Source organism: Bubalus kerabau, unplaced genomic scaffold (assembly GCF_029407905.1).
Source record: "Bubalus kerabau isolate K-KA32 ecotype Philippines breed swamp buffalo unplaced genomic scaffold, PCC_UOA_SB_1v2 scaffold_40, whole genome shotgun sequence".
Lineage (NCBI taxonomy): Eukaryota > Metazoa > Chordata > Mammalia > Artiodactyla > Bovidae > Bubalus > Bubalus kerabau.
In genome coordinates, this window is record NW_026577894.1 from 3,204,516 (window position 1) to 3,228,945 (window position 24,430).

The window sequence follows — 24,430 nt, forward strand, 5'->3', positions numbered from 1 at the left end:
AGTCACTGTATGACTTAGCTGGAAAAAGAAGAGAAGTGAAAAGCAAAGGAGATAAGGAAAGATATAAGCCTCTGAATGCAGAGTTCCAAAGAACAGCAAGGAGAGATAAGCAAGCCTTCCTCAGCGATCAATGCAAAGAAATAGAGGAAAACAACAGAATGGGAAAGACTAGAGATCTCTTCAAGAAAATTAGAGATACCAAGGGGACATTTCATGCAAAGATGGGCTCGATAAAGGACAGAAATGGTATGGACCTAACAGAAGCAGCAGATATTAAGAAGAGGTGGCAAGAATACACAGAAGAACTGTGCAGAAAAGATCTTCACGACCCAGATAATCACGACGGTGTGATCACTGACCTAGAGCCAGACATGCTGGAATGTGAAGTCAAGTGGGCCTTAGAAAGCATCACTACGAACAAAGCTAGTGGAGGTGATGGAATTCCAGAGGAGCTGTTTCAAATCCTGAAAGATGATGCTGTGAAAGTGCTGCACTCAATATGCCAGCAAATTTGGAAAACTCAGCAGTGGCCACAGGACTGGAAAAGGTCAGTTTTCATTCCAATCCCAAAGAAAGCAATGCCAAAGAATGCTCAGACTACCGCACAATTGCACTCATCTCACATGCTAGTAAAGTAATGCTCAAAATTCTCCAAGCCAGGCTTCAGCAATACACGAACCGTGAACTTCCAGATGTTCAAGCTGGTTTTAGAAAAGGCAGAGGAACCAGAGATCAAATTGCCAACATCTGCTGGATCATGGAAAAAGCAAGAGAGTTCCAGAAAAACATCTATTTCTGCTTTATTGACGATGCCAAAGCCTTTGACTACATGGATCACAATAAATTGTATAAAATTCTGAAAGAGATGGGAATACCAGAACACCTGACCTGCCTCTTGAGAAATCTGTATGCCGGTCAGGAAGCAACAGTTAGAACTGGACATGGGAAAACAGACTGGGTCCAAATAGGAAAAGGAGTACGTCAAGGCTGTATATTGTCACCCTGCTTATTTAATTTCTATGCAGAATACATCATGAGAAACGCTGGACTGGAAGAAACACAAGCTGGAATCAAGATTGCCGGGATAATATCAATAACCTCAGATATGCAGATGACACCACCCTTATGGCAGAAAGTGAAGAGGAACTCAAAAGCCTCTTGATGAAAGTGAAAGTGGAGAGTGAAAAACTTGGCTTAAAGCTCGACACACAGAAAACGAAGATCACGGCATCTGGTCCCATCGCTTCATGGGAACTAGATGGGGAAATAGTGGAAACAGTATCAGACTTTATTTTGGGGGGCTCCAAAATCACTGCAGATGGTGACTGCAGCCATGAAATTAAAAGACGCTTACTCCTTGGAAGAAAAGTTATGAACAACCTAGATAGCATATTCAAAAGCAGAGACATTACTTTGCCAACAAAGGTCCGTCTAGTCAAGGCTATGGTTTTCCTGTAGTCATGTATGGATGTGAGAGTTGGACCATGAAGAAGGCTGAGCACTGAAGAACTGATGCTTTTGAACTGTGGTGTTGGAGAAGACTCCTGAGAGTCCCTTGGACTGCAAGGAGATGCAACCAGTCCATTCTGAAGGAGATCAGCCCTGGGATTTCTTTGGAAGGAATGATGCTGAAGCTGAAGCTCCAGTACTTTGGCCACCTCATGCAAAGAGTTGACTCTTTGGAAAAGACCCTGATGCTGGGAGGGATTGGGGGCAAGAGGAGAAGGGGACGACAGAGGATGAGATGGCTGGATGGCATCACTGACTCGATGGACGTGAGTCTGAGTGAAGTCCAGGAGTTGGTGATGGAGAGGGAGGCCTGGCGTGCTGCGATTCATGGGGTCACGAAGAGTCGGACACGACTGAGCGACTGAACTGAACTGAACTGACATAACATAAGAAATCCCCACATAATAGGAATTAAACTCAATATATGAGTTTTCTCATACAGTGTGATTTAGTAGCGAAAAGCAACCACCACCCCACAACCTGAACTGCTCATGAATCCAGACTGAATGAGGCAGGCAGAATAATGTCTTATTTTAAGCCTCATTCCGAGAGAGAGAGATTTGTATGAATGATGTCTCTGTGAAATGAAGCAATATATTCTGGCCTCTTTATTTCCTAGTACTTGTATTTATTAACAGGAGAGATAAGAATGGCATATATTGTAAGCATCTTTTTTAAAAATTCCTCACCCAAAATATCTGGTATTAAACTCTGTAGTTCATGGCTGAAGGTCATGGATTATGGTTTCTGCTTAATTTACACATGAAGGCAGAGCTGAGGTCTCTATGGAAGGCTGTTAAACACTATAAGCAAACACAGAGATGGGGATATTGAAAAATATCAGTTATTACCAGATATTCACAACTATCTGGGAAGACGAATGGATGATCTTTATGAAAATGTAACTCCAAACAACTGATCCACTTGAGGAGATAATTCAATTGGGAAATTAAGTAAGATTTGGTTGATTTACATTATTTACAACATATTCATTCAGTTACTTTGATAACTTCTGCCTCCTTAAGATTATTATTTACAATTCTGAAACACCATTCTTTTTTGACATTTAAATATTCAGCAAAATATGCAAAATAATATTTGCAAAGTATCTTGCAAGTACAAAAATAGGACACATACATATTCAGTTCAGTTCAGGCCCTCAGTCGTGTCTGACTCTTTGAGACCCCATGTACTGCAGCACACCAGGCCTCCCCGTCCATCACCAACTCCCGGAGTCCACCCAAACCCATGTCCATTGAGTCAGTGATGCCATCCAGCCATCTCATCCTCTGTTGTCCCCTTCTCCTCCTCCCCTCAACCTTTCCAAGCATCAGGGTCTTTTCAAATGCGTCAGCTCTTCTCATCAGGTGGCCAAAGTGTTGGAGTTTTAGCTTCAACATCAGTCCTTCCAATGAACACCCAGGACTGATCTCCTTTAGGATGGACTGGTTGGATCTCCTTGCAGTCCAAGGGACTCTCAAGAGTCTTCTCCAACACCACAGTTCAAAAGCATCAATCCTTCGGCCCTCAGCTTTCTTTATAGTCCAACTCTCACATCCATACATGACTGCTGGAAAAACTATAGCTTTGACTAGACAGATCTTTGTTGCTCGTAAAGTAATGCTCAAAATTCTCCAAGCCAGGCTTCAGCAATACGTGCACCATGAACTTCCAGATGTTCAAGCTGGTTTTAGAAAAGGCAGAGGAACCAGAGATCAAATTGCCAACACCTGCTGGATCATCGAAAAAGCAAGAGAGTTCCAGAAAAACGTCTCTTTCTGCTTTATTGACTATGCCATAGCCTTTGACTGTGTGAGTCATAATAAACTGTGGAAAATTCTGAAGGAGACACACACATAATATAGCCAAATATTAATATGGCCTATCTTTGTGTGGAGAACAGTTAACAACATTTTTATGACATAGTAATAATATGATTCTTTAAAATCCATAATCTGTCCTATTAATTCTAAAAAATATTACATTATTTGAGAGAGAAACATTAGAAAATATCCTATTACCTAAAATAAATCTATAGTATTAAATATAGTTTAACTCATTATATAGAATACAAATCTATACTCTTAATAGTTACATTTTATATCCAAAACTATGCACATTTTCATAAGAAAATGCAGCAATCTTAAAAATGTATTTCAAACAAAATGTATACTTTGCCCTAGAAAATCATGAAAATCCTATAGGTATGGATGTATACACATTAGACTTCCCTGGTAGCTCAACTGGTAAAGAATCCACCTGCAATGCAGGAGACCCCTGGTTGATTCCTGGGTCGGGAAAATCCCCTGGGGAAGAGATAGGCTACCCACTCCAGTATACTTGGGCTTCCCTGATGGCTCAGTTGGTAAAGAGTCTGCCTGCAATGTGGGAGACCTGGGTTCAGTCCCTGGCTTGGGAAGATCCCCTGGAGGAGAACATGGCAACCCACTCCGATATTTGTGCCTGGAGAATCCCATGGACAGAGAAGCCTGGTGGGCTACAGTCCATGTGGCCACAGAGTCAGAAACACCTAAGCACAGCAGCAGAATATATATATATATATATATATTCCCATCACTGAGTCTGATCTATATTTTGTCAAATATTATTTTAGGATTATTCTACACTTGAATTTAGATAGTAAGTGAAAGTCTTTTACTTTGAGATAAATCATCTGTTTTGAGGAACTAAAGGATTTATATTTTCTTCTTTTTTGTAGCAAAGTCAGTTGTAGTTTATTTATTCCTTGATCATGTATACTTAATGTCAAACCCAGTTCAAATAGCATGAGTTTGTATATATATATATATATATATATATATATATATATATACACACACACACATACACATATATTTCCCCCAATACGTACAATGTTACTTCACAAACAGATCACACAGTGACTTGCTTTTCAGACTGTAAGACTTGCCATGTCGACTATAAGGCTGGACTTTACACTATGTTGTATTTAGATCTATATATTCTTTTCACTTAAGTAAAATAATAGCAGTTCACAAATACACACAAAAAAATCTCTAGGTACTTGATTAAAAGAAATCTAGAGTTGTAGGATATGAGGCTAGGTATATAGTTCTGAAAGGAGTTTGCAGTATGTGATTGTTCTTATTTTCCTATAACTGCCTTTTTGTTTTTGTTTAGTCGCTGAATCATGTCCAGCTGTTTTGCATCCCCATGGGCTGTAGCCCACCAGATTCCTCTCTCCATGGGATTTCCCAGGCAAAAACACTGGAGTGGGTAGCCATTTCCTTCTCCAGAGGATCTTCCTGGCCCAAGGATTGAACATGTGTCTCCTGCATTAGCAGGTGGATTCTTTAACTGTCTTTTACCTTGTAACATATTACTACCTTTTATACCTTGAGGCCAAGTATTTTGAGAGCGAAGTCTCCCCCAGGTTTAGCCTTCAATACAGGCAGGATCACTCTCCCTCCAGATTTTTCAGTGTGTTTTTACTCTGTAAAAAGTTTCCTTTTCTTTTTTTTTAATCAAAGGGGATTATTAGTGAAAAGTGAAATCAAGGAAAACGCATTGAGAGGAAAATAAAGAAGGAACCACTGACGGCAAGCTGTTGTTGGAGGCTTGGCTTTTACACATTCTGACTGATTTTCCCATTAGCAGGAGAGACTCAGCAACAGAGGGAGTGATGAGAAGACAGTCACTGGCGTCAGAGATGAATGACCTTCAGATCATTAAGCTCCTTTCCCAGAACCTTTTATTGCACCAAACTCTTCTTATGGAATTTTTCATCTCCATGTTTCTAAGTGTGTAGATAAGCGGGTTGAGCATGGGGACAATAATTGTGTAGAAGAGCGTAAACACTTTATCCTCTGGTAATGTTGTGGCAGGTCTAATGTAAACAAAGATGACAGGTGTGAAAAAGAGGATCACGGACTGTGATGTGGGAACTACAGGTGGAAAGTGCTTTATGGTGGCTTTCTGCAGAATATGTGCACACATTATACAGAATCAAAATGTAGGAGGCCATCAAAACCACAAAGAGCACCAGTCCCATCAAGCCAGAATTGGCAATGACAAAAAAGCCAATTTTGTGTGTATCAGTGCAGGCTAGTTTCAACAAAAGATATGCATCACAGAAATAGTGGTCTATTTCACTGGGGCCACAGAAAGGTGAAACAATCGCAAGAAGAAAGAGACCAAGAGAATGAAGAAGTCCCCCTGCACACGACGCTATGAGAATTGAGTGACGTTTTTGCCTGTTCATGGTGATGGCGTCGTGGAGAGGTTTGCTGATGACCACATAGCAGTCACAGGCCATCCCTGTGAGGGTGAAGACCTCATTCCCCCCTCCCCAAAGAAGTAGGTGGTGAAAAGCTGTGTCATGCAGTTTTTATAGGAAATGGCCTCTTTTCCATCAGTAAGTCAGTCATGAGTTTGGGTGTCACAGTGGAGGTGTAGAAAAGATCTGAGAGTGCAAGGCAGTTAAGGAAGAAGTACATGGGCTGGGTGATTAGCTGACTGCATGTAATAGAAATCACAATGATCAAATTCCCCAACCAAATAGCCAGGTAACAGAATAAGAAAAATAAAAAGCAGAGGATCTGGACTTTCTTGTCCATAGAAAGTTCTAAGAGGATAAATTCAGTAACATTATTTCTATCTTCCATGATCTGATGTTCAAGAAAGTTATCTGAAATGACAAAACCAATGAAACGAATCATTGATGAGAAAATGGAAACCTAATATCTACTTTAAATGGCACCAATGTGCCGGTGCTAGACGGCAAAGTCGATCAGGTCCCGAGAACGTGCACGGCGGGGCTGAGAAAAGAAACGAAAGCAAGAGAAATCTCCAACAAAGATGGGGTCGAGAGGTTCAGACACGTCTCCACGAAGGGACGCAGTCTGACACCAACTTTATTCAGCATCTCACATTTATACAGAAGAGCGTGAGAAAGACAAGACAGTTAACATTTTCTTTGTTTGACCTACACATCTTACAAACAGTCACAAGAAATCTTGAGAGCATGGGAATGGCACCCTGTTATTATTTCTTACACCAGATAATATTTCTCTGTGCGTGAGAAGTTTGCACAGAACTCCAGGTGCCTGCAGTAAATAAGCGCCTAATCTCTGGGGTGGCGGGACAGAGAGCTATGTTTGCAAGCAAACCCTCAAGGACTGAGGCAGCTCCCAGAGCTGTGTCCTTCGGACAAAGGACCCCGTTCTGACGGGCAGCTCCCCGCACCAATGCCTTTTAAAGACAAGTTATTTTGAGACCCACTGAAATCATTTTCATTTAATACGAGTCTTTTGAATATCTAGTACTAATATTCCTCGAAGAGCTAAGAATACAGTGATAAATTAGACAAAGTTCCAGTTTTTATATAATTTAAATTATTTTGTGAGGAAGCCAGGAATTAGATTTATCAAGAATTTTTAAAAAAGAGATAATCTTAATAGTGTTAAGTAGGGCGACATATAATGTGCCAATTTAGGATGTAAAATAGAGGTAACTATAGAATTTGCTTGATTAAGTGGTTTCTAATGAAGTCACAAAATTGGTGTAGGGTGAGTGGGTGGGTTTTGCAGTGCTGGCACAGAGTCAATGTTAAATAAATATCAATTAAATAAAAATCTGGAAAGTGAACAATGTGCTATAATTTTGAAGGAATAATACAATACATAATCATCTTTTAGTCAGGTAATTCATGATAAAACTGAAGAACAAATCATTTTTATGAGTGGACTCATGATCCTTTTTGACTGTTAAGTTAGTTAAGTTGCTCAGTAGTATCTGACTCTTTGCGACCCAGTGGACTGTAGCCCACCAGGCTCCTCCATCCATGGGATTCTCCAGGCAAGAATACTGGAGTGGGTTGCCATTTCCTTCTCCAGGGGATCTTTCTGACTCAGGGATCAAACCCAGGTCTTCTGCATTGCAGGCAGATGCTTTAACCTCTGAGCCACCAGGGAAGCCCTTTTGACTTTTAAGAGGAAATAATTCCTTCATGTGAAATACTCCATGAAACTTTCATATTTCTTAAACAATATTTGTAGCATCTCTAGGTTAATATATTGACAACTATGCTTTTCCTGTTTGTCTACATTTCTCTTGCAAGATTATTTCCTCTTTCAAAATCAATTAACATTCAGAAGTTATTTGAGTTACATCTTATCAGACTGTAATTATACTTGCCTAGTTTGGAAATCATATACTGAGAAATGGGCTCCTCTAATTCCAAAATAGTTCCCCCCAAACACAATACAATAAACAAGATGTAGCACTCCTTCCCTTAATTTCTTAGAGAATTCACCCACACAATCTGCATGTGGAGTCGAGTTCCCTTTGGTCCACATCTTCTCTAGCATTCGTTATTGACAGACTTTGCAATGAGGACTATTCGAACTCGTGGAAGTGGTCCCTCCTTGTAACTTGGAGTTGAGTCGCTCCAAACATTAGTGTTATGGAGCAAGATGACATTTTGGAAATGCAGAGAAATTCTATCATCTCCCTGCCCCAACTGCTCTTGTATTTTCCCATCATATTGAATATATGATCACATCCCTTCATGCTTGTTCCCCACGTTAGTCTCTGATGTCTTTTAACTGGAATGCCCTCTGTACTCTTTGGCTTCCATCCCATAGGGCATTTTTCATTTCTTGAATGTTCTAAGTTTCCCTGGTCGCATAGCCTTCCAAGATGCTATTTTCCCTGCCTGAAATTCGTCCTGCATCTTAACCCTGGTTTACGTAGGTTCAACCTATGGACCTCAACTCAATTGTTACTCTGAAAAGCCTTCCCTGACACCCAGGTTTTGGTGAGGGTAGAGGCCCCTCGACAAGTTCTCAAAGGATCTGCCTGTGATGTATCATTAGATTCGTCTCAGTGAAAGCAGGAACTCTGTGTCTGCTTCTCTCCGCCTTCTAGTTCCAGAAACTTATTACATGCCTCCCAGCTCATCGTAGGTGCTCAGGATTTACTTAGTGTGTGAAAGACAGAAAAGTTCTTGGAAGCGTCAAGGTGTCACTTGGCTCGGCACTTTTGATCTCTTTGTATATTTGGCGATTCAATTCTTTATTTCCTGGGTTGACGTGTACACTATAATCAAGGCACAATCTAAGGCACTAAGACATATCCATAAATATAGGTTCTTGCTTTCAAGGAACTCGTACAGCAGATTTCTACAATTTAGGGCTTCTCAAAAGCTCTACAAGACCGTGAACGTTGAGTATGATCCATTTTCACTTCAAAGAAAGATATTTTGATTTCCATAGAATTGTGGAGACCTTGCAACCTTTAGTCCAATACTTATACCTTGACCATTTCAAGCAAGTCTTGTGGTTCCTTCTGGAGGTGTGTGGCTCTTGCAGAAATGTGAAGATCTTCCCTCGTCCTCAGACTTTGGTGTCATTTGCAATCATAAAGAAAGCTTCCAGGTATAGGTTCCAGACCACCACCACACACAGTCAGTAGCCAAAGGAGTGGATTCCAGGAATATGCGTTGTTAACCAGCATCACCGTTGATATTGTTGCTGCACGCTCTATGCAGTGGCCAGGGCCTGGATTGTCCACTGGGTCTCATGTGGAATGGAAAGAAGGGCTTCCCCCCCACCCCACCCCACCCCACACTGTTGACAGCCTTGTGACTAGAAACGGGCCCCGAAACAAGAATCAGACAAACCAGATAAGCCCAGATGGTAGTCCATGAGATGAAGGAACTAAGCAGCTGGTTGGGATGGCGCCAAGGGGAAAGGTTGCTCTTTTTGTCTCCCGCTCTACTCCTTTCTTCCTGGACGCCTTAGGGGTTCATCATGGAGATTTGAAATAAAGTTCACCAAAGTCATATGTGTTGAATCAAGATTTTGCGTTTCACCATCTCTCAAAAACGAAGAGTGCTTAACCTGCACAGGTTTCTTTCAAAAAAGTCAACTGCTTTTCAGTTCTGGGGTTTCTCTCTTGCCTCGTTCAAGTAGCCTTAAGAGTAAAAATCAACGAAAACGAAAGAAAGATTCAAAGATACCAACAAAGGACACCTTCTGTTTCTTCAATCATCTTTCCACTTAGTAGCACACGAGCTCTTTTCTTTGTATTTTGCCAAGGGAATTCGCAATGTGCTGGTTCAGATGGCAAGGCATCCGCCCGCAGGAGACTCGGGTTTGATCCCTGGGTCGGGAAGATCCCCTGGACAAGGAAATGGCAACCCACTCCAGTATTCTCGCCTGGGAAATGCCACGGACAGAGGAGCCTGATGGGCCGCACTCCATGGGTCCTACAAGAGTTGGGCTCAACCCAGCAACTACGAACAGAAGTATTTCCAAAGACCACACTCGTGTGTGTGTGTGTGTGTGTGTGTGTGTCTGTCTGTCTGTCTGTCTGTGTGCCTGCCTGTGGTTCGTCTGCTCTCTCAGGAAGGTCGGGTGCTTGGCGGGCGGCGTGGGGACAAGGGGGGCGCCTCGGTAGGGCAAAGGGGCGGGGCTGAGGCGCTCCGGTCGACCGCGCCTCCGTGGCTCCCAGTGGGTTTGGGCAGCGGGCAGGTGCCGGGCAAGTTGGGCGCTCAAGATTCGCTGCGCCTAGGCCCGCAGGAGGTTCAGAGGCCCCCGGGCCGCGGGGATCGGGAGGCGGTGGGCCCCGAAGACCGACACCTCCGGGGTCGCGCGGCCCTGAGCAGCGAAGGGGATGGGGGGGGAGGCCCCGCTCAGCCAGCGCGGCCGGGTCTGGAGTGGCCGGGGGTGGGAGGGCGCCGAGACCTCCGCACCCCTCAGCCCACCCCCCAGGCCCCGCGCGCACGCACGCACGCCCTCCCGGTCACTGGGGGGTCCTGGAAGCCCATCGGGCCCCCGGGCCCGGCCAGGCGGTTGCTGGTCTGGTGTTGGCGGTGTTCGGGGGCCGGGCCGGCGTCAGCAGGCTGGAGTGCGGTCGCGGGTCGTGCGGCTCAAGTACAGCACGGCCCCCCGAGGAGAGGGGCGGCCCGTTGGCCCGACCTGCAGGTCAGAGCGAAAGGGAGGCGAAGCGCAAGGCTCTTAGGGCGCCCCGCGGCAGCCGCGTCCGTCTCCGGCCCTACCGGCCTGAAGGCGCCCGATCTCGTCTGATCTCGGAAGCTAAGCAGGGTCGGGCCTGTTTAGTATCTTGGATGGGAGACCACCTGGGAATTCCGGGTGCTGGAGGCTTTTTTGCCTACCAGAAGAGGTCCTTTAGCCCCCGCCCCGCGTCCCAATTCTTGGACCCACACCCCCCTCGCCCCCCCGCCACCCCCGCAGCCCCAGCCCCTCCCGGGGCGGGGGGAGTGAGTGGGTGGCCGGGGCCCCGACTCCCGCTGCAGACCTGGGTTGCCTCCCCGCGGCCCGCGAGCCCCTCCGCATTCGCATTCGGCTTTCAGGAAACCAGACGACCGGCCGTCCCGTCTCCCTCTGGGGCTCCTTTGGCTTGCCTCAGGCAATCCCGGGGCTTGCACCGACTCCAGCCAGAGCCCCAGCCCCCGCCCCACCCCCAGCCTCGCAGGCGATCGCGCATGCGCATGCGAGCGCGCGCACAGATCGATGTGCCCAAACGGGGCATCTGGCTTGTTGGCTTGTACTGGGGGTGGATCTATGCCTGGGAGTGGGACTGCTGAACCATAGGCTACTTCTACTTTTAGTTCCTTCGCGAACCTCCATACTCTTTTCCATCCCGGCTGTACCAACTCCCATTCCTACTCAGCGTGGAGGAGAGTTCCCTTTGCTCCACAGCTTCTCCAGCATCTGCTATGGACAGACATTGCAATGAGGCCCAATCGGACTCGGGCGAAGTGGTCCCTCCTTGGCGTTTGGAGTTGAGTCTCTCCAATCATTAGTGACGTGGAGCAAGATGACCGTTTGGAAATGCAGATGCAATTCTGTCACCATCCTGCTCCAACGGCTCTTGTATTTTCCCATCATATTGAAGATACGACCAATTCCCTTCATGCCTGCTCCTCACGTTCTTCTCGGATGTCTTTTCCCTGGAATGCCCTCTGCACTCTTTGGCTTCCATCCCATAGGGCATTTTCATTTCTTGAACGTCCTAAGGTTCCCTGGTCACGTAGACTTCCAGGATGCTGTTTTCCCTGCCTGAAATTCTTCCTGCATCTCAACCCTGGTTTACGTAGGTTCAACCTATGGACCTCAACGCAATGGTTACTCTGAAAAGCCTTCCCTGACACCCAGGTTTTGGTGAGGGTAGAGGCCCCTCGACAAGTTCTCAAAGGATCTGCCTGTGATGTATCATTAGATTCGTCTCAGTGAAAGCAGGAACTCTGTGTCTGCTTCTCTCCGCCTTCTAGATCCAGAAACTTATTACATGCCTCCCAGCTCATCGTAGGTGCTCAGGATTTACTTAGTGTGTGAAAGACAGAAAAGTTCTTGGACGCCTCAAGGTGTCACTTGGCTCGGCACTTTTGATCTCTTTGTATATTTGGCGATTCCATTCTTTCCTTTCCTGGGTTCATGTGTACGCTATATTCAAGGCACAATCTAAGGCATTAAGACATATCCATCAGTATGGGTTCTTGCTTTCAAGGAACTCGTACAGCAGATTTCTACAGTTTAGGGCTTTTCAAATGCTCTAGAAGAATGTGAACGTTCAGTGTGATCCATTTTCATTTCCAAGAAAGATCGTTTGACTTCCATAGCAAAGGTGGAGACCTTCCGACGTGTAGTCCAATACTTAGACCTTGACCATGTCAGGCAAGTCTTGTGGTTCCTTCTGGAGGTGTGTGGCTCTTGCAGAAACGTGAAGATCTTCCATCGTCCTCGGACTTTGGTGTCATTTGCAATCATCAAGAAAGCTTCCAGGTATAGGTTCCAGACCACCACCGCACACACTCAGTAGCCAACGGAGTGGATTCCAGGAATATGCGTTGTTAACCAGCATCACCGTTGATATTGTTGCTGCACGCTCTATGCAGTGGCCAGGGCCTGGATTGTCCACTGGGTCTCATGTGGAATGGAAAGAAGGGCTTCCCCCCCACCCCACCCCACCCCACACTGTTGACAGCCTTGTGACTAGAAACGGGCCCCGAAACAAGAATCAGACAAACCAGATAAGCCCAGATGGTAGTCCATGAGATGAAGGAACTAAGCAGCTGGTTGGGATGGCGCCAAGGGGAAAGGTTGCTCTTTTTGTCTCCCGCTCTACTCCTTTCTTCCTGGACGCCTTAGGGGTTCATCATGGAGATTTGAAATAAAGTTCACCAAAGTCATATGTGTTGAATCAAGATTTTGCGTTTCACCATCTCTCAAAAACGAAGAGTGCTTAACCTGCACAGGTTTCTTTCAAAAAAGTCAACTGCTTTTCAGTTCTGGGGTTTCTCTCTTGCCTTGTTCAAGTAGCCTTAAGAGTAAAAATCAACGAAAACGAAAGAAAGATTCAAAGATACCAACAAAGGACACCTTCTGTTTCTTCAATCATCTTTCCACTTAGTAGCACACGAGCTCTTTTCTTTGTATTTTGCCTAGGGAATTCGCAATGTGCTGGTTCAGATGGCAAGGCATCCGCCTGCAGGAGACTCGGGTTTGATCCCTGGGTCGGGAAGATCCCCTGGAGAAGGAAATGGCAACCCACTCCAGTATTCTCGCCTGGGAAATGCCACGGACAGAGGAGCCTGATGGGCCGCACTCCATGGGTCCTACAAGAGTTGGGCTCAACCCAGCAACTACGAACAGAAGTATTTCCAAAGACCACACTCGTGTGTGTGTGTGTGTGTGTGTGTGTGTGTGTGTCTGTCTGTCTGTGTTGTGCCTGCCTGTGGTTCGTCTGCTCTCTCAGGAAGTTCGGGTGCTTGGCGGGCGGCGTGGGGACAAGGGGGGCGCCTCGGTAGGGCAAAGGGGCGGGGCTGAGGCGCTCCGGTCGACCGCGCCTCCGTGGCTCCCGGTGGGTTTGGGCAGCGGGCAGGTGCCGGGCAAGTTGGGCGCTCAAGATTCGCTGCGCCTAGGCCCGCAGGAGGTTCAGAGGCCCCCGGGCCGCGGGGATCGGGAGGCGGCGGGCCCCGAAGACCGACACCTCCGGGGTCGCGCGGCCCTGAGCAGCGAAGGGGATGGGGGGGGGGGAGGCCCCGCTCAGCCAGCGCGGCCGGGTCTGGAGTGGCCGGGGGTGGGAGGGCGCCGAGACCTCCGCACCCCTCAGCCCACCCCCCAGGCCCCGCGCGCACGCACGCACGCCCTCCCGGTCACTGGGGGGTCCTGGAAGCCCATCGGGCCCCCGGGCCCGGCCAGGCGGTTGCTGGTCTGGTGTTGGCGGTGTTCGGGGGCCGGGCCGGCGTCAGCAGGCTGGAGTGCGGTCGCGGGTCGTGCGGCTCAAGTACAGCACGGCCCCCCGAGGAGAGGGGCGGCCCGTTGGCCCGACCTGCAGGTCAGAGCGAAAGGGAGGCGAAGCGCAAGGCTCTTAGGGCGCCCCGCGGCGGCCGCGTCCGTCTCCGGCCCTACCGGCCTGAAGGCGCCCGATCTCGTCTGATCTCGGAAGCTAAGCAGGGTCGGGCCTGTTTAGTATCTTGGATGGGAGACCACCTGGGAATTCCGGGTGCTGGAGGCTTTTTTGCCTACCAGAAGAGGTCCTTTAGCCCCCGCCCCGCGTCCCAATTCTTGGACCCACACCCCCCTCGCCCCCCCGCCACCCCCGCAGCCCCAGCCCCTCCCGGGGCGGGGGGAGTGAGTGGGTGGCCGGGGCCCCGACTCCCGCTGCAGACCTGGGTTGCCTCCCCGCGGCCCGCGAGCCCCTCCGCATTCGCATTCGGCTTTCAGGAAACCAGACGACCGGCCGTCCCGTCTCCCTCTGGGGCTCCTTTGGCTTGCCTCAGGCAATCCCGGGGCTTGCACCGACTCCAGCCAGAGCCCCAGCCCCCGCCCCACCCCCAGCCTCGCAGGCGATCGCGCATGCGCATGCGAGCGCGCGCACAGATCGATGTGCCCAAACGGGGCATCTGGCTTGTTGGCTTGTACTGGGGGTGGATCTATGCCTGGGAGTGGGACTGCTGAACCATAGGCTACTTCTACTTTTAGTTCCTTCGCGAACCTCCATACTCTTTTCCATCCCGGCTGTACCAACTCCCATTCCTACTCAGCGTGGAGGAGAGTTCCCTTTGCTCCACAGCTTCTCCAGCATCTGCTATGGACAGACATTGCAATGAGGCCCAATCGGACTCGGGCGAAGTGGTCCCTCCTTGGCGTTTGGAGTTGAGTCTCTCCAATCATTAGTGACGTGGAGCAAGATGACCGTTTGGAAATGCAGATGCAATTCTGTCACCATCCTGCTCCAACGGCTCTTGTATTTTCCCATCATATTGAAGATACGACCAATTCCCTTCATGCCTGCTCCTCACGTTCTTCTCGGATGTCTTTTCCCTGGAATGCCCTCTGCACTCTTTGGCTTCCATCCCATAGGGCATTTTCATTTCTTGAACGTCCTAAGGTTCCCTGGTCACGTAGACTTCCAGGATGCTGTTTTCCCTGCCTGAAATTCTTCCTGCATCTCAACCCTGGTTTACGTAGGTTCAACCTATGGACCTCAACGCAATGGTTACTCTGAAAAGCCTTCCCTGACACCCAGGTTTTGGTGAGGGTAGAGGCCCCTCGACAAGTTCTCAAAGGATCTGCCTGTGATGTATCATTAGATTCGTCTCAGTGAAAGCAGGAACTCTGTGTCTGCTTCTCTCCGCCTTCTAGATCCAGAAACTTATTACATGCCTCCCAGCTCATCGTAGGTGCTCAGGATTTACTTAGTGTGTGAAAGACAGAAAAGTTCTTGGACGCCTCAAGGTGTCACTTGGCTCGGCACTTTTGATCTCTTTGTATATTTGGCGATTCCATTCTTTCCTTTCCTGGGTTCATGTGTACGCTATATTCAAGGCACAATCTAAGGCATTAAGACATATCCATCAGTATGGGTTCTTGCTTTCAAGGAACTCGTACAGCAGATTTCTACAGTTTAGGGCTTTTCAAATGCTCTAGAAGAATGTGAACGTTCAGTGTGATCCATTTTCATTTCCAAGAAAGATCGTTTGACTTCCATAGCAAAGGTGGAGACCTTCCGACGTGTAGTCCAATACTTAGACCTTGACCATGTCAGGCAAGTCTTGTGGTTCCTTCTGGAGGTGTGTGGCTCTTGCAGAAACGTGAAGATCTTCCATCGTCCTCGGACTTTGGTGTCATTTGCAATCATCAAGAAAGCTTCCAGGTATAGGTTCCAGACCACCACCGCACACACTCAGTAGCCAACGGAGTGGATTCCAGGAATCTGCGTTGTTAACCAGCATCACCGTTGATATTGTTGCTGCACGCTCTATGCAGTGGCCAGGGCCTGGATTGTCCACTGGGTCTCATGTGGAATGGAAAGAAGGGCTTCCCCCCCACCCCACCCCACCCCCCACTGTTGACAGCCTTGTGACTAGAAACGGGCCCCGAAACAAGAATCAGACAAACCAGATAAGCCCAGATGGTAGTCCATGAGATGAAGGAACTAAGCAGCTGGTTGGGATGGCGCCAAGGGGAAAGGTTGCTCTTTTTGTCTCCCGCTCTACTTCTTTCTTCCTGGACGCCTTAGGGGTTCATCATGGAGATTTGAAATAAAGTTCACCAAAGTCATATGTGTTGAATCAAGATTTTGCGTTTCACCATCTCTCAAAAACGAAGAGTGCTTAACCTGCACAGGTTTCTTTCAAAAAAGTCAACTGCTTTTCAGTTCTGGGGTTTCTCTCTTGCCTTGTTCAAGTAGCCTTAAGAGTAAAAATGAACGAAAACTAAAGAAAGATTCAAAGATACCAACAAAGGACACCTTCTGTTTCTTCAATCATCTTTCCACTTAGTAGCACACGAGCTCTTTTCTTTGTATTTTGCCTAGGGAATTCGCAATGTGCTGGTTCAGATGGCAAGGCATCAGCCCGCAGGAGACTCGGGTTTGATCCCTGGGTCGGGAAGATCCCCTGGAGAAGGTAATGGCAACCCACTCCAGTATTCTCGCCTGGGAAATGCCACGGACAGAGGAGCCTGATGGGCCGCACTCCATGGGTCCTACAAGAGTTGGGCTCAACCCAGCAACTACGAACAGAAGTATTTCCAAAGACCACACTCGTGTGTGTGTGTGTGTGTGTGTGTGTGTCTGTCTGTCTGTCTGTCTGTCTGTGTGCCTGCCTGTGGTTCGTCTGCTCTCTCAGGAAGTTCGGGTGCTTGGCGGGCGGCGTGGGGACAAGGGGGGCGCCTCGGTAGGGCAAAGGGGCGGGGCTGAGGCGCTCCGGTCGACCGCGCCTCCGTGGCTCCCGGTGGGTTTGGGCAGCGGGCAGGTGCCGGGCAAGTTGGGCGCTCAAGATTCGCTGCGCCTAGGCCCGCAGGAGGTTCAGAGGCCCCCGGGCCGCGGGGATCGGGAGGCGGCGGGCCCCGAAGACCGACACCTCCGGGGTCGCGCGGCCCTGAGCAGCGAAGGGGATGGGGGGGGGGGAGGCCCCGCTCAGCCAGCGCGGCCGGGTCTGGAGTGGCCGGGGGTGGGAGGGCGCCGAGACCTCCGCACCCCTCAGCCCACCCCCCAGGCCCCGCGCGCACGCACGCACGCCCTCCCGGTCACTGGGGGGTCCTGGAAGCCCATCGGGCCCCCGGGCCCGGCCAGGCGGTTGCTGGTCTGGTGTTGGCGGTGTTCGGGGGCCGGGCCGGCGTCAGCAGGCTGGAGTGCGGTCGCGGGTCGTGCGGCTCAAGTACAGCACGGCCCCCCGAGGAGAGGGGCGGCCCGTTGGCCCGACCTGCAGGTCAGAGCGAAAGGGAGGCGAAGCGCAAGGCTCTTAGGGCGCCCCGCGGCGGCCGCGTCCGTCTCCGGCCCTACCGGCCTGAAGGCGCCCGATCTCGTCTGATCTCGGAAGCTAAGCAGGGTCGGGCCTGTTTAGTATCTTGGATGGGAGACCACCTGGGAATTCCGGGTGCTGGAGGCTTTTTTGCCTACCAGAAGAGGTCCTTTAGCCCCCGCCCCGCGTCCCAATTCTTGGACCCACACCCCCCTCGCCCCCCCGCCACCCCCGCAGCCCCAGCCCCTCCCGGGGCGGGGGGAGTGAGTGGGTGGCCGGGGCCCCGACTCCCGCTGCAGACCTGGGTTGCCTCCCCGCGGCCCGCGAGCCCCTCCGCATTCGCATTCGGCTTTCAGGAAACCAGACGACCGGCCCGGCCGTCCCGTCTCCCTCTGGGGCTCCTTTGGCTTGCCTCAGGCAATCCCGGGGCTTGCACCGACTCCAGCCAGAGCCCCAGCCCCCGCCCCACCCCCAGCCTCGCAGGCGATCGCGCATGCGCATGCGAGCGCGCGCACAGATCGATGTGCCCAAACGGGGCATCTGGCTTGTTGGCTTGTACTGGGGGTGGATCTATGCCTGGGAGTGGGACTGCTGAACCATAGGCTACTTCTACTTTTAGTTCCTTCGCGAACCTCCATACTCTTTTCCATCCCGGCTGTACCAACTCCCATTCCTACTCAGCGTGGAGGAGAGTTCCCTTTGCTCCACAGCTTCTCCAGCATCTGCTATGGACAGACATTGCAATGAGGCCCAATCGGACTCGGGCGAAGTGGTCCCTCCTTGGCGTTTGGAGTTGAGTCTCTCCAATCATTAGTGACGTGGAGCAAGATGACCGTTTGGAAATGCAGATGCAATTCTGTCACCATCCTGCTCCAACGGCTCTTGTATTTTCCCATCATATTGAAGATACGACCAATTCCCTTCATGCCTGCTCCTCACGTTCTTCTCGGATGTCTTTTCCCTGGAATGCCCTCTGCACTCTTTGGCTTCCATCCCATAGGGCATTTTCATTTCTTGAACGTCCTAAGGTTCCCTGGTCACGTAGACTTCCAGGATGCTGTTTTCCCTGCCTGAAATTCTTCCTGCATCTCAACCCTGGTTTACGTAGGTTCAACCTATGGACCTCAACGCAATGGTTACTCTGAAAAGCCTTCCCTGACACCCAGGTTTTGGTGAGGGTAGAGGCCCCTCGACAAGTTCTCAAAGGATCTGCCTGTGATGTATCATTAGATTCGTCTCAGTGAAAGCAGGAACTCTGTGTCTGCTTCTCTCCGCCTTCTAGATCCAGAAACTTATTACATGCCTCCCAGCTCATCGTAGGTGCTCAGGATTTACTTAGTGTGTGAAAGACAGAAAAGTTCTTGGACGCCTCAAGGTGTCACTTGGCTCGGCACTTTTGATCTCTTTGTATACTTGGCGATTCCATTCTTTCCTTTCCTGGGTTCATGTGTACGCTATATTCAAGGCACAATCTAAGGCATTAAGACATATCCATCAGTATGGGTTCTTGCTTTCAAGGAACTCGTACAGCAGATTTCTACAGTTTAGGGCTTTTCAAATGCTCTAGAAGAATGTGAACGTTCTGATCCATTTTCATTTCCAAGAAAGATCGTTTGACTTCCATAGCAAAGGTGGAGACCTTCCGACGTGTAGTCCAATACTTAGACCTTGACCATGTCAGGCAAGTCTTGTGGTTCCTTCTGGAGGTGTGTGGCTCTTGCAGAAACGTGAAGATCTTCCATCGTCCTCGGACTTTGGTGTCATTTGCAATCATCAAGAAAGCTTCCAGGTATAGGTTCCAGACCACCACCGCACACACTCAGTAGCCAACGGAGTGGATTCCAGGAATCTGCGTTGTTAACCAGCATCACCGTTGATATTGTTGCTGCACGCTCTATGCAGTGGCCAGGGCCTGGATTGTCCACTGGGTCTCATGTGGAATGGAAAGAAGGGCTTCCCCCCCACCCCACCCCACCCCCCACTGTTGACAGCCTTGTGACTAGAAACGGGCCCCGAAACAAGAATCAGACAAACCAGATAAGCCCAGATGGTAGTCCATGAGATGAAGGAACTAAGCAGCTGGTTGGGATGGCGCCAAGGGGAAAGGTTGCTCTTTTTGTCTCCCGCTCTACTTCTTTCTTCCTGGACGCCTTAGGGGTTCATCATGGAGATTTGAAATAAAGTTCACCAAAGTCATATGTGTTGAATCAAGATTTTGAGTTTCACCATCTCTCAAAAACGAAGAGTGCTTAACCTGCACAGGTTTCTTTCAAAAAAGTCAACTGCTTTTCAGTTCTGGGGTTTCTCTCTTGCCTTGTTCAAGTAGCCTTAAGAGTAAAAATCAACGAAAACGAAAGAAAGATTCAAAGATACCAACAAAGGACACCTTCTGTTTCTTCAATCATCTTTCCACTTGGTAGCACACGAGCTCTTTTCTTTGTATTTTGCCTAGGGAATTCGCAATGTGCTGGTTCAGATGGCAAGGCATCCGCCCGCAGGAGACTCGGGTTTGATCCCTGGGTCGGGAAGATCCCCTGGAGAAGGAAATGGCAACCCACTCCAGTATTCTCGCCTGGGAAATGCCACGGACAGAGGAGCCTGATGGGCCGCACTCCATGGGTCCTACAAGAGTTGGGCTCAACCCAGCAACTACGAACAGAAGTATTTCCAAAGACCACACTCGTGTGTGTGTGTGTGTGTGTGTGTGTGTGTCTGTCTGTCTGTCTGTCTGTCTGTGTGCCTGCCTGTGGTTCGTCTGCTCTCTCAGGAAGGTCGGGTGCTTGGCGGGCGGCGTGGGGACAAGGGGGGCGCCTCGGTAGGGCAAAGGGGCGGGGCTGAGGCGCTCCGGTCGACCGCGCCTCCGTGGCTCCCGGTGGGTTTGGGCAGCGGGCAGGTGCCGGGCAAGTTGGGCGCTCAAGATTCGCTGCGCCTAGGCCCGCAGGAGGTTCAGAGGCCCCCGGGCCGCGGGGATCGGGAGGCGGCGGGCCCCGAAGACCGACACCTCCGGGGTCGCGCGGCCCTGAGCAGCGAAGGGGATGGGGGGGGGGGGAGGCCCCGCTCAGCCAGCGCGGCCGGGTCTGGAGTGGCCGGGGGTGGGAGGGCGCCGAGACCTCCGCACCCCTCAGCCCACCCCCCAGGCCCCGCGCGCACGCACGCACGCCCTCCCGGTCACTGGGGGGTCCTGGAAGCCCATCGGGCCCCCGGGCCCGGCCAGGCGGTTGCTGGTCTGGTGTTGGCGGTGTTCGGGGGCCGGGCCGGCGTCAGCAGGCTGGAGTGCGGTCGCGGGTCGTGCGGCTCAAGTACAGCACGGCCCCCCGAGGAGAGGGGCGGCCCGTTGGCCCGACCTGCAGGTCAGAGCGAAAGGGAGGCGAAGCGCAAGGCTCTTAGGGCGCCCCGCGGCGGCCGCGTCCGTCTCCGGCCCTACCGGCCTGAAGGCGCCCGATCTCGTCTGATCTCGGAAGCTAAGCAGGGTCGGGCCTGTTTAGTATCTTGGATGGGAGACCACCTGGGAATTCCGGGTGCTGGAGGCTTTTTTGCCTACCAGAAGAGGTCCTTTAGCCCCCGCCCCGCGTCCCAATTCTTGGACCCACACCCCCCTCGCCCCCCCGCCACCCCCGCAGCCCCAGCCCCTCCCGGGGCGGGGGGAGTGAGTGGGTGGCCGGGGCCCCGACTCCCGCTGCAGACCTGGGTTGCCTCCCCGCGGCCCGCGAGCCCCTCCGCATTCGCATTCGGCTTTCAGGAAACCAGACGACCGGCCCGGCCGTCCCGTCTCCCTCTGGGGCTCCTTTGGCTTGCCTCAGGCAATCCCGGGGCTTGCACCGACTCCAGCCAGAGCCCCAGCCCCCGCCCCACCCCCAGCCTCGCAGGCGATCGCGCATGCGCATGCGAGCGCGCGCACAGATCGATGTGCCCAAACGGGGCATCTGGCTTGTTGGCTTGTACTGGGGGTGGATCTATGCCTGGGAGTGGGACTGCTGAACCATAGGCTACTTCTACTTTTAGTTCCTTCGCGAACCTCCATACTCTTTTCCATCCCGGCTGTACCAACTCCCATTCCTACTCAGCGTGGAGGAGAGTTCCCTTTGCTCCACAGCTTCTCCAGCATCTGCTATGGACAGACATTGCAATGAGGCCCAATCGGACTCGGGCGAAGTGGTCCCTCCTTGGCGTTTGGAGTTGAGTCTCTCCAATCATTAGTGACGTGGAGCAAGATGACCGTTTGGAAATGCAGATGCAATTCTGTCACCATCCTGCTCCAACGGCTCTTGTATTTTCCCATCATATTGAAGATACGACCAATTCCCTTCATGCCTGCTCCTCACGTTCTTCTCGGATGTCTTTTCCCTGGAATGCCCTCTGCACTCTTTGGCTTCCATCCCATAGGGCATTTTCATTTCTTGAACGTCCTAAGGTTCCCTGGTCACGTAGACTTCCAGGATGCTGTTTTCCCTGCCTGAAATTCTTCCTGCATCTCAACCCTGGTTTACGTAGGTTCAACCTATGGACCTCAACGCAATGGTTACTCTGAAAAGCCTTCCCTGACACCCAGGTTTTGGTGAGGGTAGAGGCCCCTCGACAAGTTCTCAAAGGATCTGCCTGTGATGTATCATTAGATTCGTCTCAGTGAAAGCAGGAACTCTGTGTCTGCTTCTCTCCGCCTTCTAGATCCAGAAACTTATTACATGCCTCCCAGCTCATCGTAGGTGCTCAGGATTTACTTAGTGTGTGAAAGACAGAAAAGTTCTTGGACGCCTCAAGGTGTCACTTGGCTCGGCACTTTTGATCTCTTTGTATACTTGGCGATTCCATTCTTTCCTTTCCTGGGTTCATGTGTACGCTATATTCAAGGCACAATCTAAGGCATTAAGACATATCCATCAGTATGGGTTCTTGCTTTCAAGGAACTCGTACAGCAGATTTCTACAGTTTAGGGCTTTTCAAATGCTCTAGAAGAATGTGAACGTTCAGTGTGATCCATTTTCATTTCCAAGAAAGATCGTTTGACTTCCATAGCAAAGGTGGAGACCTTCCGACGTGTAGTCCAATACTTAGACCTTGACCATGTCAGGCAAGTCTTGTGGTTCCTTCTGGAGGTGTGTGGCTCTTGCAGAAACGTGAAGATCTTCCATCGTCCTCGGACTTTGGTGTCATTTGCAATCATCAAGAAAGCTTCCAGGTATAGGTTCCAGACCACCACCGCACACACTCAGTAGCCAACGGAGTGGATTCCAGGAATCTGCGTTGTTAACCAGCATCACCGTTGATATTGTTGCTGCACGCTCTATGCAGTGGCCAGGGCCTGGATTGTCCACTGGGTCTCATGTGGAATGGAAAGAAGGGCTTCCCCCCCACCCCACCCCACCCCCCACTGTTGACAGCCTTGTGACTAGAAACGGGCCCCGAAACAAGAATCAGACAAACCAGATAAGCCCAGATGGTAGTCCATGAGATGAAGGAACTAAGCAGCTGGTTGGGATGGCGCCAAGGGGAAAGGTTGCTCTTTTTGTCTCCCGCTCTACTTCTTTCTTCCTGGACGCCTTAGGGGTTCATCATGGAGATTTGAAATAAAGTTCACCAAAGTCATATGTGTTGAATCAAGATTTTGAGTTTCACCATCTCTCAAAAACGAAGAGTGCTTAACCTGCACAGGTTTCTTTCAAAAAAGTCAACTGCTTTTCAGTTCTGGGGTTTCTCTCTTGCCTTGTTCAAGTAGCCTTAAGAGTAAAAATCAACGAAAACGAAAGAAAGATTCAAAGATACCAACAAAGGACACCTTCTGTTTCTTCAATCATCTTTCCACTTGGTAGCACACGAGCTCTTTTCTTTGTATTTTGCCTAGGGAATTCGCAATGTGCTGGTTCAGATGGCAAGGCATCCGCCCGCAGGAGACTCGGGTTTGATCCCTGGGTCGGGAAGATCCCCTGGAGAAGGAAATGGCAACCCACTCCAGTATTCTCGCCTGGGAAATGCCACGGACAGAGGAGCCTGATGGGCCGCACTCCATGGGTCCTACAAGAGTTGGGCTCAACCCAGCAACTACGAACAGAAGTATTTCCAAAGACCACACTCGTGTGTGTGTGTGTGTGTGTGTGTGTGTGTCTGTCTGTCTGTCTGTCTGTCTGTGTGCCTGCCTGTGGTTCGTCTGCTCTCTCAGGAAGGTCGGGTGCTTGGCGGGCGGCGTGGGGACAAGGGGGGCGCCTCGGTAGGGCAAAGGGGCGGGGCTGAGGCGCTCCGGTCGACCGCGCCTCCGTGGCTCCCGGTGGGTTTGGGCAGCGGGCAGGTGCCGGGCAAGTTGGGCGCTCAAGATTCGCTGCGCCTAGGCCCGCAGGAGGTTCAGAGGCCCCCGGGCCGCGGGGATCGGGAGGCGGCGGGCCCCGAAGACCGACACCTCCGGGGTCGCGCGGCCCTGAGCAGCGAAGGGGATGGGGGGGGGGGGAGGCCCCGCTCAGCCAGCGCGGCCGGGTCTGGAGTGGCCGGGGGTGGGAGGGCGCCGAGACCTCCGCACCCCTCAGCCCACCCCCCAGGCCCCGCGCGCACGCACGCACGCCCTCCCGGTCACTGGGGGGTCCTGGAAGCCCATCGGGCCCCCGGGCCCGGCCAGGCGGTTGCTGGTCTGGTGTTGGCGGTGTTCGGGGGCCGGGCCGGCGTCAGCAGGCTGGAGTGCGGTCGCGGGTCGTGCGGCTCAAGTACAGCACGGCCCCCCGAGGAGAGGGGCGGCCCGTTGGCCCGACCTGCAGGTCAGAGCGAAAGGGAGGCGAAGCGCAAGGCTCTTAGGGCGCCCCGCGGCGGCCGCGTCCGTCTCCGGCCCTACCGGCCTGAAGGCGCCCGATCTCGTCTGATCTCGGAAGCTAAGCAGGGTCGGGCCTGTTTAGTATCTTGGATGGGAGACCACCTGGGAATTCCGGGTGCTGGAGGCTTTTTTGCCTACCAGAAGAGGTCCTTTAGCCCCCGCCCCGCGTCCCAATTCTTGGACCCACACCCCCCTCGCCCCCCCGCCACCCCCGCAGCCCCAGCCCCTCCCGGGGCGGGGGGAGTGAGTGGGTGGCCGGGGCCCCGACTCCCGCTGCAGACCTGGGTTGCCTCCCCGCGGCCCGCGAGCCCCTCCGCATTCGCATTCGGCTTTCAGGAAACCAGACGACCGGCCCGGCCGTCCCGTCTCCCTCTGGG

General features: G+C 51.2%; 5 pseudogenes; all 5 read left to right on the plus strand.

Annotated features, from left to right (window-relative positions):
* Positions 1–10,535: 10,535 nt before the first annotated feature.
* Positions 10,536–10,655, plus strand: LOC129640813 (uncharacterized; annotated as a pseudogene).
* Positions 10,656–13,911: 3,256 nt separating this feature from the next.
* Positions 13,912–14,031, plus strand: LOC129640824 (uncharacterized; annotated as a pseudogene).
* Positions 14,032–17,290: 3,259 nt separating this feature from the next.
* Positions 17,291–17,410, plus strand: LOC129640835 (uncharacterized; annotated as a pseudogene).
* A 3,263-nt stretch (positions 17,411–20,673) lies between these two features.
* Positions 20,674–20,793, plus strand: LOC129640779 (uncharacterized; annotated as a pseudogene).
* Positions 20,794–24,060: 3,267 nt separating this feature from the next.
* On the plus strand, positions 24,061–24,180 carry LOC129640787 (uncharacterized; annotated as a pseudogene).
* The last annotated feature ends 250 nt before the right edge of the window (positions 24,181–24,430 follow it).